Source organism: Octodon degus, unplaced genomic scaffold (genome assembly GCF_000260255.1).
Source record: "Octodon degus isolate 3935 unplaced genomic scaffold, OctDeg1.0 scaffold00079, whole genome shotgun sequence".
Taxonomy (NCBI): domain Eukaryota; kingdom Metazoa; phylum Chordata; class Mammalia; order Rodentia; family Octodontidae; genus Octodon; species Octodon degus.
This window is the reverse complement of record NW_004524655.1, coordinates 1,278,587-1,290,692: the sequence shown is the minus strand read 5'-3', so window position 1 is coordinate 1,290,692 and position 12,106 is coordinate 1,278,587. Positions and strand designations below refer to the sequence as shown.

The 12,106-nt window shown below is 45.0% G+C and overlaps 1 long non-coding RNA gene across 1 annotated transcript in view; it reads right to left on the bottom strand.

Moving 5' to 3' along the window:
* Positions 1-3,411: 3,411 nt before the first annotated feature.
* Positions 3,412-12,106, bottom strand: part of LOC111818081 — a 17,295-nt gene continuing 8,600 nt past the window's right edge. Inside the window, exons 2-3 of the long non-coding RNA XR_002822158.1 lie at positions 11,868-11,870; positions 3,412-3,499 (exon numbers count right to left, since the gene is read on the bottom strand). This is a non-coding gene — a long non-coding RNA (uncharacterized LOC111818081). The remainder of the gene's footprint in view (positions 3,500-11,867; positions 11,871-12,106) is intronic.

Sequence of the window (12,106 nt, the reverse complement as noted above, 5' to 3'; positions counted from 1 at the left end):
CACTGACAAGCATAGCCCCACCTCTATCCAGTCAGCATCCACGCACATGAGAATTTGAGGACATTTTATACCCAAGCTATTACCCAGGCCCAGGCCAAAGAATGTCTGCAGCCACTAGAAGCTTGAGCTCACCCCAGATGGGCTCTCCACCAGGTCCTCCAGAAGAAAGCACCCTTGCCAACGCCTTTCTTAATGTCTTGATTTTACCTCTGTATGATTCACAGGCACATTTAGCCTCTTGAGCTCTAAAAGAATGAAGTTTCTCTTGTTTATAAGTTTCTCCATTTGGGGCAATTTATCATGGCAGAAATGGGAAGCTAATACAGCACATACATGTGTGTGCACCGGTGTGTGTCTTTGCTCTCTAGAACCTTACAATAAAAGCTTCTCTTAGCAGTTCCTCTCCTTAGGTGGGGGCACTAGAGCAGGAAGGCTTTAGGAATTCTGACTTGATGGTGCTGAGGGTGGACCCAGTCCTCAGACCCGAGGAGTGAATACTGGGCTGCCCCTCGTGATGCTAAGGGGTGCTAGGAAATGTAGGGAAAAGGGTTGGTCAAGAGCATAGGCTGCATAAGACAGTGTTAGGCCTCAGTTTCCCCGTCTTGTAGATGTGCCATAATAGTGATAACCTTATAGCATTATCGGAAAGATTCAATCAGGTCAGATGTGTAAAGGGCTCACAGCAGGAGCTGGCCCAGCGTAACTTCCTAGTAGTAACCTATTGTCATTAAATGTATCGGTAACACATTAAAACACAAAACCATTTACAATGACGTCACCTTACCTCAAAAGAGAATCATGACACGTTAAGTATAAAAAGATTAAAAGCTTAAGAATTAGTAAATTCGGTGTATCAATGCAGAGAAATAGTATCTCCAGGAGAAAAAACAATCCTTTAAAGACACAAAATTACTGATTTTGTTTTTGTTTTTGTTTTTGTCCTTTAAAAAATATGGAAATACTGTAGCAAATAGTTAACCTGTTTTCCCAATATTTCTTGTCGAATTGATTATCTTCCCTCCAGTACAGGCTTTTGGCACCTTATCAAAGATCAGATTGCTGGATAGATCTGGTGAGGTTTCTGTGTCCTCTATCCTGTTCCGTTGATCCTTATGTCTGCTTTTGTTCCAGAGCCACGCTGTTTCTATCCATATTTCTTTGTAATCTAGTTTAAAATCAAGTACTGCCATGCTGCCTGCATGGTTGAAGAACAAAGATGTGCCACCTACACAGAACTAATAACCCCAATTAATGTGAGCACTACTTGCTGCAACATGAAATAAGACAAACAATATCAACAAGTATGAAAAAAGGGATAGAGGAACCACTAGAGGAGGAGAAAGAGGCAGGAAAGGGCAAGGGGGGAAAGAAAGAAGCTGCAGTATGTCCATGTAATCACTGCCTAGATGATTGTAACCTGCATGAATTGTGAAGATATACTAATAAAATTGAAAACAAAAAACTTTTTAAATGTAGACATAGACACAGAACACAAAACTGACTATCTGCTATCATTTGTGCATGGTTTTTGTGTCCCCCCCACCCCTGCAGATTTGTTTCCCTGGAATGAGGTTCCCAAGGCGGTGGAGCTGGGAAATGTGAATCATTACGAGGCGGGGCCAAGTGGAAGGTCATTAGGTAATTGGGGGCGTGTCCTCTAAAGGGATTCTGGGATGTAGGTCTTTCTTTTTGCTTCCTGGTTTGAGATGTGACATCATCTACTACCCTCAGCAGATGCCAAACCAATAACTGTGAATTAAATAAACATTTTTGGGGCCTGCCAGATAGTTCAGTGGAATAAAGCACCTGCTTAGACAGAGTGCAGTGGCCGGGGTTCCATCTCCAGAGTGCCCTGCTGGACTCGCTCCCCGGGCATGCTGAGATTGTGATTGAGGTTGGGCATGGTGGCACACACCTGTAATCCCAGCACTTGGGAGGCTGTAAACAGGAAGATCACTATGAGTCTGCTCAGTGTAGTGAGACCCTGTAGACCCTGTACCAAATACATTAAAAATTAAATAAACATTTTTTTCCTAAGTAACTTGCCTCAAATATTTTACCGCAGTAACCGAAAGCTAATACACCATCGTAACCACTTTTAATCCTACAGGTAAGTAGTGTTGAGTATATTTACTCTGTGTATTCGGTCCATTTTGATATTTTCTTATATTTTGCTTCTTAACAGCGATCACAAAGTGCTTCGGCCTTGGCAAAGACAGAAAGAGGGGAGGGAGGGTGGGAAGGAAGGATGGAAACCAAGAAGGAACAAAATAAATAAATACACACAGAGGGACATAAATTCGTGATACTTTACATCATTTTTGCACTGACACAGTTTGAAAAACAACCTGGAGTCAAACCAATTAAAGATTGATTAAGTAAATTATGGCATATGCAGATGACAATATGAAGTAACTGTCTAACCTAAAAATGAAAATGAAACATTGGTACTGAATTGGAAAAATGCTCATGATGGTATAGGTGAAAATGGACATATCAGAAAAATGCATGTCGTCTGCATCCTAGATTTAAAAATAAAAGTATGCCAAGACTACTTTCCTGCAAGTATGCATTTTTAAAAGCCTGTATTGGTCAGGGTTTTACTTAGAGGAACAGATATAATGTAAGGAACAGATACTAACATAAGATATACAATGTATAAGGAATTACAAGATTGGCTTAGGACAGTCGGCCGCAGAGTCAGATGGGGGCATGTGCAGAGGGCATCCACACACCCCAGACTGAGGAGTTCAGTCCCAAGGTCTGAAGCTCACTGCTGTGCTCCGGCCAAGTCTCTATGTGTCAGCTGATGGGTCTGCGAGGGAAGGCTGAAGAGTCTGCGATGGACGCTGAAGAGTCTGTGACAGAAGGTGAAGGATCCAAGCCAGAGGCTGAAGAGTCTGCGCTGCAAGCCAGGCGTTGAGGTCCAAGCTGAATGCGAAGACTGAAGTTCCTCCGACCAAGTAGAACATCCAATACGACCTCAACCCTTTATATGGTCTCTTTGTGCTGAGTCATCTGGGAGCAGAACAAATTGTGCCCCAGGATGGGATCCCCACCAGCCCAAACTGCAAACTGTGATGCAGAGTCGGCCAAATTGACCCAATATATCAATCACTACAAAGCCTACTAAAATTCATCCCAACATCTTAACAGTAATCACTTGTAGGTAGTAAAGGTGAGATTTACAAAGCAAAGGAAAACGAAAACTTCTTTTTGAATTCTTTTTTTTTCAATCATTTGAATTTATTACAAAAATATTTATTTATTTGGCATAGGGCCTCACTATGCATCTCAGACTCATCTTGATCCTCCTGTCTCAGCCTCCCCAGTGCTAGGATTACAGGCATACACCACCACACCCTGTCTCAGAGGCTGGCCAAAATGCACCCAGAGTTCCAAGGCCCACAGAGCATGCAGTGTCGGGGATCGAACATGGATCCTTGCACTTGCCAGGCAGGTGCTTAGACCACCAAGCTGTCTCCCCAGCCCATTTGGACTTTTTTAGATTCATGATGAACATATAATAATTTTTACAGTACAAATAATAACAATATTAAACTCAAAGCATGCAGCCTGCTGTCAGAGGAGAGTTTTATCACTGCTGAGCATTTGTGAATGACCTGGAAACAGATGCAGTGGACTAGCAGGCTCCCTGAAGGGGTCACTGATCCGCACCGCCAGTCAGAGCTGAACTCCTGCAGCCCCGCGGCCATCCATCTTGGTCTCCGCATCAGGAAGTGACTTCCACTGCTTCTCTCAATAACTCATCCGGGGCTTAATCATCTTCCCTCACAGGAAGTCCTTCCTCCATCGAAGTTAAGTCCTTCCTGCTGCCCTGTCACCCTAATGGATGGATCTCTTTGCTCTCCTACTCTTTGGAGTCAAGGGCCAAGAGTGAGGCAGAGGGCAGGGGCCACATGACTGTCTGCAGTTTGTCACTTTGGCCTGTACAGTGGCAAGGCTTCTGGGACCATGGCATGGCAGTGCTTGGCCATCTCCTACAGCCCAAGGTTGCTGCGGCGTCTCTCAGCAGCAGAGCTCCGGCCCAGGGGGGTTCCCTGAGGACCCCAACCCGCCCCTCCCCACCCTGGATGCTGCGCTCTACATAAACTCTGCCTCCCTGGCCTCTTTCCTGTCATATTTTATGCATCTTGATGGTCACTCACGCCAAGATTTACGAAATTCATATCCTTTCGAGCCAGAGGAAAATGGGAAACCCAAGATTTACTGTCCTCGCAGGAGACGCTGGGGAGAGGTGGACCCAGAAGCTGGGGGAGAGACGATAAGAGCCCCGGAGACGGACAAGCGCTTATTTGGTCACAGCCTCTGGGATGCTGCCACTCTGGCAAGGAGCACGTCTGTGTCCAGATCTTCTCTCCTGTCAGGGTGTTGGGAGAGCGCAGTGCAGGACCATGTGCCCAATAGATAGACTCCTTCACTCGGCCAGCCTGGGGGTGCCTGACAGAAGAAGGGACCTGTGGCTTCCCAGAGGAGATGTCTAGGGGAGTTGTTTGACCCCACGAAGCCATAGCTCTGTCCTCTGCAATGTGTGACTGAGAACAACACCTTCTTCTGCAGGAGATACATGGAGAAAGGCCCCGGATCAGACTGTCCACGGTTAATTCATAGTTCTAGACTCAATAATTTGGCTACTGAACTTCTCTGGGTCCCCACTTGGACAACTAGAACACGGGAAATACCTGAGAAATATTACCAGCAAGCTATAGAGCTTACACGAATTGACACACATGAGGCGCTGAGGACCATGTCCATGACATAATAAATGTCACAGATGTCTGCACTCAGTATTAATACAGTCGACGTGTTGAGTGGTGTCCTAGAATTTCAAGGCGATCTTGAAGTTTGGGACTTACCTGGCATGGCTTCCTGGATTATGCCCTGAGGCGCATCCATGTATAAAAATTCATCGCAGTACGTACCACGTACACACTTCACTATCTCTATGGTAGGCCTTCATAAAAAGAAGAACATGACAATTTTAGTCCGATTGTCTTGTAGATACCTCAGATCTGTGACTGACTAATAGAAAATCTGCTTAACTTTCCTCCCTCTCTTTACGGTGCTATAAAGCAGACATGATATCAGCAGCTGCCCGCAAAGGCTGAGCGAAATAACACGTGCAGAACTCTAAGAGGAGCACCTGGTAGGGCTGTGTGCTCGGCGTTGTCGTCTTAGTGGCCTTCTCTCCCTCCTTTGTTATTCTGCTCTTTTCTGCTTTGCCTTATTCAAGTGAGAGATGCCATATGACACTTAAGCTTGTGTGACTGATTTAGTTCACTCAGCAATGCTACAGAAAAAAGAAAAATGAATCCTAGTGGCAGGATCAGTGGGATCTTAGGTTTGTACCAGCACTGTCTTTTCCTGGTGGTGTAGCTTTCGGACACTGGCATGTTCTTTCTTAGCCTCATCTTATGTTTATTAAGTTCCTGTTTCAGGGCACGAGACCTGATGCCAGGGATAGGGAAGCTCTGTGTAAGACTGCGCCAGTGGGCATTCGGTGCGCAGTAACGGATCACAGCCCTTCTCCTCCCCCTCCCCTTCCCCCTCCTCCCACCTCCTCCCCCTCCTCCTCTTTCTCTTGCCCCTCCTCCTCATCTCCATTGGAGTCTGCATCTTCATCAATCAGGAGGCCATTGCTTGGGTTCAAGGTGAACACACACCGTATCAAGATGGGACCAGGATCAGGAATAGAATTCTAGGGAGGCCAAGCCAGAGCTGGAGCAGGTTGAAGGATCTCCCCCAAGGCTGTGTCCTCATCCCACATAACCCACCTCCACTTCTTTGTACTTAACCCAAAAATAACCTCAAGGAGAGACAGGCAAGGCTATCAAGTGATCTGAATGCCCTTGGGAGAGGCTGTGAAGGATGCTCCTCGTCTCTCTCCACAAGCCTTGGTCTCCAGCTCAACAGGGAAGCTGGGAGAATTTGAGAGTCTCCGGAGCCTGTGCTCAGCACCTGCACTGCACACACCTCCTGGACTGAGAGCCAGGTCAGCTCTTGGGACCCCTCAGCTCAGTTCAAAGAGATCAGATCTCCAGATCACTGTAAGACAACGATAATAAATAGTACTAAAAACAATGGCTAGCATGCAGAAGAGATTGTGTCTGTGTTCATTGAATGAATGAATAAATGAATGAATGAATGGTTTTAGCTTTTACCTGATGAGTGTTTATTTGCCAGACAGGATGCCAAGCACCTAACCCAAGTGATTTTTAAGTCTCATGCAAGCAGCCCATGAGTGGCTTCTATCGGTATTCTTAATTTACAGAGAGGGACACTGAGGGCCAGAGAGGAAAGTCATGTGCCCCTGGTCCACCAACTAGAGAGCAGCAGGGCTGAACCTCAACCCGCTTGCAGTCCACCTACCACCCCACCCTTCCAACCCAGTACTCAGCCAAGCATTCTGCACCAGCCCAGGCACCCAGAAGACTTTGAATAGCTGCTTTCTGAGTGACCGAACAAACATCATAGACCATCTGCTGAAGTCTCCCTGGGAAAATGCATCTTTTTCAGCTTTCTGCCAGGTGGAAGTGTCTTTCCTCGCCCACTCCCTGGGGCCCCCTAAAACTTCTGGAGGACACAGCAGCTCTCAGGCACGGGAGTCCGGTCCATGCGAGATTAACATGTGAACGTGACATGGTGCTGGGCTGCTTTTCCTCTTCGGTTCAGAGCCCCACAGTCTACCACGTTTACCTCCTTGGCCAGGTGACCTTGGTACAAATCGTCTTTGTGCTTCTGGTGTCCACCCTGCACCTGGAAGGAAGCCTGTTGGCAGGGCCCTGCCTCTCCTATGAGGTTATGTGAGGCCAAAATGAGAGCGTTGGTTAAGAGCGAGCAGGCTGTCAGGAGGCCCGAAGTTCAAGTCCCCGCTCTGTCTTTTTTCCTGCCTCATGAATACACAGGACCCACTTCCCAAGCTTCAGTCCTGCGTTCCAAGAAGGAGAACGTCGAGATGGCAGCCTGCATAGCACCAGCAACGCACGCTTTATCAGCTGTGCTGACGCACATGGCCTGCTGCCGGGAATATAGTATGTGTTAAGTAAACGGAAACTACTCCTGCTCCTTGTGTTCTGTTCTAAGTTGTCAGGGATTTTAAAGTTACTTTTGTTTTGTGGAGGCAGATGGGATATTCAGGCAGCTGTAAGAAGAGACTCAGACTCGGAACCTTGCACAACAATCAGAAGGCGTGTCTTGATTTCGGAACAAAAGAAAATGGGAAGGAGAGCCTCATGACAGCAAGATGCCTGTGGTTTCTTCTTCTTTCTCTTTGTTTTGTTTCATTATGTTTTATTTCATATTTCAGTTTTTTAGCTGCTTTTATAGTTAAGTCTTAGCTAAATCCCTTTCTCTAAAGGGATTCTCCATCATATCCTATTATTATCTGGTCCATGATGAGCACTTGGTCCTTTCTTTTGTGTGGGTATCAACTCTACACAATTGGCAGTATGTCCCTGGAGAACCATGTTGGAAGAGATTCTTAAATTTGTAGCTGAGGCCAGTGGAAAGGCTAGTTATTATTGGCTAGTTTGGTCTGCTATCATTGTCAACTAGTTTGGTCTGCTATCATTATCAACTAATATTGTCTGCTACCATTATCAACTAGTGATGTCTGCTATCATTATCAACAAGTTATGTCTGCTACCATTATCAATTAGTGATGTCTGCTACCATTATAAACTAGTGATGTCTGCTGTCATTATCAACTAGTGATGTCTGCTGACATTATCAACTAGTGCTGGCTGCTCCTTATCAGGTAAGGATGTCTGCCCCAGGTGCCAAATGGAAGCATGACGTGGAATGCTCTGTGAACTTCCTATGTCTGCAGCAGATATCTGAGTCTAGCACAGAGGCACATGCTCATAAGAGCCAGGGCAGCCTTTGGAGATCATCTGGTCCAACCTTCCCACTGTATCCGCAAAGAGATATCATCATTGTATGTAGAGAAGGCACATATCTTGAGAACACACAGTGATGCACCCAAGTCCCACCGAGCATCCTTCCTCCTACAGCATGGAGACTTAGAAAATGGGTCACAAGTCACAGACACCGGCCCGTTGAGCGCTGCCCTGAGTCGCAGGTCCTTTGCAAAGGCTGCTCGCAAGGCCAGGGAGCCCACTGTGGTATGTGTGACTTGGCCAACCTGGACCCCAAGAAAACATGTATGTCAACTGGGACAGAAGCTCCTGAGGGGATTCGCCTCTCTGTGCCCACTGCCCTCCACATTCAGGCTGTGTTTATGCTGCTCACAAAGTGGCTTCCTGGTTCCAAGAGGAATGAGGTTTTTTAAAGGGTTATAAAGTGAGTCCAAAGGCTTTTTGGACATCAAATGGCTCATAAAAAGGAATGTTTCAACAGTTCCAGCCTAAATGAATCTAAAACGCAGCATGTGCCTCCTGCTCGTCTGTCACACCAGAACGTTCTGGCAGGAGATGGAAAGAGAAGCAGCAAGTGCTTCGGGCCTCGCTCTAACTGGAGCTTGAGTTTCCGAAGCCCAGAAGTGTAGTTTTTATTGTAGCCTAGAGCAGATTGGAATAAAAGTTTGCTTCATATTGAATTAGCTAAAAATAAAGGGAAATATTTCTGCGGGTATTTTTAATGTCTATTCTAGCTCACTGTCCTATCCAGAACATGTTTGTTTGTTTGTTTGTTTGTTTGTTTGTTTGTTTTGTACTGAGTATTGAACAAGCCCCTTCACATTGAGCTACATCACCAGTCTTTTTTAATTTTTTTTTTAATTCTGAGACAGGGACTCACTAAGTCTAAAAATTGGCTGGGGTAGGGTCACATTTGAGAGTGCTCAGCCTCTACCTTCCAGAGTTCTGGGATTACAAGCAAGGACCACCATGTCTGGCTCAGAAAATGGGGTCCACACTCAGCACACTGACATTGAGCTGGATAGTTCTTGTGGTGGGATGGTTCTGAGTACTCAGACACACAAAGCAGCAGCCCCGGCCTTCGCCTACTCAACACAGTGAGGTCCTCCTCAGAGCTCTGCTGACAAAACATGCCATGCACCCAGGGGACAAAGTAGCCCACCCCCATTGAGAACTACTGTATGAGACTCAGAAGTCAGTATCGTAGAAGTTTCTAGATGCAATAATGGGGTAAAAGTAGAGGTAGATGAATACCTGGCCTCCCACGGAAGGCAAAAAATTAAACTCTAATAGGACAATTAAAACAGAATAGTTATCATCTGGATTGCAGGGGAAGACGTGTATAGATTATTATTTGTGGTCTTCTATCCCCTTCATTGCAGTAATATAGAAAAGCAACGGAGGCAGCCCGCATCAATGTGCGGACCACAATGACAAGAATAAGGTTGACTAACCTATCATTGTGCAGCCATAAGAGTGGTCATGAAGACTTCACTCAGGTTCTGTGCAGACTCTAGTTACATTATTATTATGTCTAGGCAGAAATATTATCAGTTTGCAACAAATCGTAATAGACAAAAAGCAGTATATTGTAATGTGTGTGTGTGTGTGTTATAGAGCAGTAGATAAAATGGGTCCTTTATCTTCAGAGGTGGTGCTTTGAGGAGCAGATTGAGTCATGGGGTGCTGTATTTATCAGTGGATTCATCCATCTTACCTTTGGTTGATTGTGCTTCTAGGAGGTAGGGCCTTGTTAGAGGGGTCAGGTCACATGGGGTCACAGGAGGTGTGACCTGGAAGGATGTCTCCCCTTTCATGGCTTCATGGCTTTCTTTCTCTCACTGTTTCCTCGCTGCCATTGGCCTGAGCACCTTTCCTCCACCACGCTCCCCTACCATGCCACTTCTACCTTGAAGCCAGCCAACTATGGATTGAACCACCAAAACTGTGAGCCACCTTACAGGCTCCATCTTTAAATTGTGGGTGCTGGGTATTTTGTCCCACTGACTGGAAAACTGGCTAATACCACCACAGACACCGGCAGACCAGGTGGTCATCCTAAGGGGAGAACAAGAGAGCTTAACCCATCCATGCAGTTGTAAGGTGACTGTTCACACAGAGAAATGATGATGAACCCCCCACCCCGGCCCCGATCATTCATGAAGACAGAGAAATCCTCAATATAAAGCATCAGTTTGCACAAGAAGGCAGCCTTCTCAAGCAAGACAAGTTTCTTTTGGCACTGTGTCTTGGCTACAGCAGAGCAGGGCCTTCAGCATGAAATAAATATCAAGTCTTATAAGTGAAAAGAATGAATCAGATAGCGTGTCAAGGAACTTCTCTCTAGAGAAACTTCATGGTTTAAAACAACCAAATGAAGTGACTTAAAAAAAAAAACCTGAAGCATGGTTTTGTTTGTGCTGCTGAACCCATTTCCTTTGTTTGGTGGTGATTTTGAAAATATCAGCTACTTCCCCAGTGTGGATACTGGGCCCTGTTTTTGAAAGTTGCAGAGTAAGCCTTATTCTCAAAGAATTACATTTTCCAGTGCTAGTCTGCCTGGGGCAACCTGCAGGAATATCTAGGCTGCTTGCTTGCAGTCTGCTGAATTTGGCGTTCTCTCTGGACAGGAAAATGACCACTCAGAGGAGGTTGTTTTAAAACATATAGGAAATGAGCAACTCTCTGCTGCCTAGAACAAGACCACAGAAGTAATCAGTAAGCGTGAAGAAAGCCTACCAGGATGCACAGAGGATTTCTTTTGGATATTAGGGCATTTAGAAGCAACCACTAATACCAGGGAATGCATAAGGCCTTGTGCATTCCTGGGCCATGACACATGCTTGGAAAGCATCTAAGATCATCAGCTTTAACCTCTAGCTAATAACTAGACATGACTGTAAATGACATCACTCCAGAGTCGATCTGGAAAGACTGATTTATTGTTGTCTTCTTTATTTCTATCTTATTCTTTTTATGTGGTGCGGGAGAGACAGGTTCTTTGTGGCGAAGGGAAGTTTTTTCAAAACACTCTCTGAACTCGAGCTGAAGGAAAAGAGATCTGAGGTAACACATTACAAAGACTATGGACTTTACATAAATATTTTCATAAAGTCACCACAGAAGAAGTTACAACTATCAAACGACAAACATTCTGAAAGGGGACATCAGAGGTCCAGAATTATCACATTATAACATGTAAACTGCCAAAATTTCAATATAAAGTTAATAAACATACAGGGAGTAATAATACAGACTATAAATAGAAGAAACAAATGGAAGTTGTACCTAAGGAAGTATATAGACCTGAGACTTAAGTATATTTGAAACTCAACCATGACCTTAAAACTATGTCTTAAATATGATTTAAAAATAAAGCAAAAGGATTAAAGCACCTGCTTAGGCAGACACAGGGGCTAGGGTTTGATCCCCAGCATGCTGTGCTGGCCCCACCCATGGGACATGCTGAGAAGGCGATTGAGACTGGGCGAGGTGGCACCTGCCTGTAATCCCAGCACCTGGGAGGCTGAAAACAGAAGAATCACTATGAGTCTGATCTACATAGTGAGACTCTGAACACCCTGTAGATCCTGTCCTAACTACAGAATGAATGAATGAATGAATGAATGAATGAATGAATGAATGAGAAGCAAAGCAAAGGGGAAAACCCAGAAACTCCAGAGAAGGGTGTTCCAAGCTGAGAAACTGCACAGGGGAGCCAAAGAGAAACCCTAGAGCTTAAAAGTAAAATAAATGAAATAAATTTTTTATTACAGGCCTTCAGTAGCACATTTGTGCAGGTAGAAAAAAGAATCATGAACACAAAACCAGGTCAAGTGGAGTCATCCTATCTAAGTGCAGATAAGAAAAAGAACGAAGAAAAATGACCAGGATATGAAACCAGGACAGATGCCACCTTATCCATAATAGGAGTCCCCAAAGGAGAGCCAAGGAAAAAGATACAATGACTATCTGAAGAAGTACTAACCAAAAAATTTTCTAGTTTGATTGAGGGCAAGAGCAATGCAAGAAATTGAGTAAACAAGAAGAAAGATGGAGGCAAAGCGATCCATTCTAAACTGTAAGACACCAGTGACAGCAAGAGGAAAGAAATAACTAGAAGGGACCCCAGAAAATAGTAACACTAGTTTCTCATCAGAAGTTACGAAGACCAGAAGATAATTGCATGAGAATTTTATAGTGCTGAA